Genomic DNA, 2,829 nt, shown 5'->3' on the forward strand with positions numbered 1-2,829 from the left:
GGTAACTAAATAACCAATAACATTACACAATACAAAACCACTGTTGAATTCCTATTACTTTAATGAAGTTTTAGAATGTTGTATTGTTTATAATTTTTTTCTATTTGTATTCTTTAAAAAATAAAACAAGAAATTAAAAAGAAGAAAAAATAAATTGAAAAAAAATTAAACATTAACTCCTCCTTTCAACAGACCAGCAGAAATCAGCAGTACAATTATCCAAATTATCCTGCATTTATAACTGAATATATCTTCTCCCTTCTTTCTTTTGTTCTTTTCCCAATCCTAGTTGTGTGTGTAACTTCTTGAGTGAGCTGTGTGTTTAGGCCATTTGCCAGTTTTTTTGCTTTGGTTGTTTTCTTATTGCTAAGTTTAAAGAGTTCTTCATGTATTTTGGATTACAGTCTTTGATCACTGATCATTGTAGGTCAGTTTGGCTGGATGAAGAAAGGCATAGCAGATTAGCTAAACACACTTCTGGGTGTGTCTATGGGGTGATTCCAGAGAGTTCCCATGTTGCCTAGAAACTGCACAGCTAATAATATACCCAAGTGTGTCAGTTAATCTTAATTGCCAATTTGACTTTTGGAAAGGGGTTTGGAGTGCAGAGGAGCCCAGTATCTTAAGTGGATGAGTCCACTCACGTTCACAGCTGAACGTGCTGTTGAGAGTGGAGCCGAGTTGGGAGCTGTGAGTCACTGGGGATGCTCCTAGGAGGTTACGTCTCTCACTGACGTACTTATTCCATGCTTTGTTTCTGGGATGGCACAAGCTAGGAAGCTTTGCTCTATCACACCCATCTGCTATGATGTTTCTGCTTTGGATCCAGCTAACTGTTCTTCAAGTTGAGCTGGGCAGGATTTCCACCGAGCAACAGGAAGGTTACCCAATGCAACAAAGAAATGAATAACAGATTGTATTAAACAAATGTTCATACACAAATATTTGTCAGCTCTGTTCAGAGAGGCCATCAACCCAAATATTCATTAACTAATGATTGTGTACATATAGTGTAGTCATCCAGGTGGATATCACTTACTATAAAGAGGAATAAAGTGCAACATAACCTCAAAATAAGATAAAAACATTATGCTAAGAAACCAGACACAAAGGATTATATATTTCAGAATTCCATTTACATGAAATAGTCAGACTAAGTGAATCCATAGAAACAGAAAGCAAATTAATGCTTGGCAGTACATGGGGCACGAGGATGAGGGAGTGAGTGCTTCATGGGAATGGAGTATCTTTTAGGAATGATGAAAATGTTTAGTACTAGATAGAAATGCTGGTTGTAAATGCCATGAATGTGCCTAAAGCTCCTGGGTTGTCCACTTTAATATGGTCAATTTTATGTTTTTTGAATTTACCTAAATAAGAAAAGAGGTATAATTAAAGTCACTATTCTTTCATAGTCTTATTAGTGAATTCCAGCCAAATGAAGAGATGGAAACTTTTGATACTATGTGAATTGTTTCAAATCACTCATGAAGAAGTAAGGCTGCTCTGTCTGTTCTGTAGGACACAAAACTGGACAAAGAAAACACTAAGAAAGACAATGATGGGACAGCCATACATACAAAATTTCTGTATTATAATAACAATCTCAAAGAGTATTAAAATAATATATAATGATCTACTAGGGTTTATTTTAGGAATTCAAGAAAAAGTAAGCATTAGGAAGACCAGTAAGATATTTAAATACATGATCTCTGTATTCTCCATAACACTATAGAGGAGAAACTATATAGCTTTTAAATAATATAAAATATTATCAAATTTAATATAATTTTCATTAAAAATTCTGAATAAGTTAGGAATATGAGACTCCCAAACTTGAGGTTAAAAACCCTAAAAACATCATTTATAATCATAAAATACCAAGACAACTTCACTGAAGTCAGAAACAGAATAAACATGGTCTCTACATTGCAACTACTCAACATCTACTAGAATGTTCTGCAATACAGGAAGATAATTCAATATAATGTAATTCACTGATTTTTTTATTGTTATTCTCATGATACATGCCTGTCATAGGGGGCCAAAGAAGAACTGACATATTTTTTTAATAGAAAGAAGGAAAAAGTTATTGTTGATAATATGATTGCCGAAAATAACAGAGAATCAATTAAAAGTTATAAATTTGACAAGAGCTTAAGAGGTCTTATCTCTACTCAAAGATATAAAAGAAAATGATTTTATTTATTAAAATGACTGTGTTCTGGACATCTTTACAGGGCCTTTTTACATATATTATCTCATTTAATCTCTATAATAAATCAAAAAGGTAGTTTTATTATTAATGTTTTATTGAAGAGAAAACTGAGGCAGAAGGTTGGGTATAAAATGTTTAAGTCTGACCTAGAATTCAGTGTCAGAGTATTAAAACTCCTACCTATGCTGCCTTGCTTGATTCCCAATCCCAGGCTCTTTCATGGTACTGTGTACTAGTTGTTGCCAGTGGATGCAACCAACTGGTCACATACTCTACTCCCATATGAGAGGACATTACAGTAAAAATGTCAGTTGTCCCCAAATTAGTGCCTATATTTGATAGACTCACAGAATGTCAATAGAAATATTATTCAGCCTTAAAAGGAAAGGTCCTTTATAGAATTTGTCCAGTCTATTTTAAAAATTGTTAAATAGAGAAAATGTGCAAAGACAAAATAATTGCAAAAAACAAAGCATTACAATGAGAACATATTTCTTTTCCTATTCAGGAAAATTGACAATAAATATGTTTATTAAGAAGGCACCAACTGGGGCTGACAAGATATCTCAGTAGTCTAAAGCACCTACTTAGGCAAGTTTAGGTAGGATCAG

This window comes from Octodon degus, unplaced genomic scaffold (assembly GCF_000260255.1).
Source record: "Octodon degus isolate 3935 unplaced genomic scaffold, OctDeg1.0 scaffold00138, whole genome shotgun sequence".
Classification (NCBI taxonomy): Eukaryota; Metazoa; Chordata; class Mammalia; order Rodentia; family Octodontidae; genus Octodon; species Octodon degus.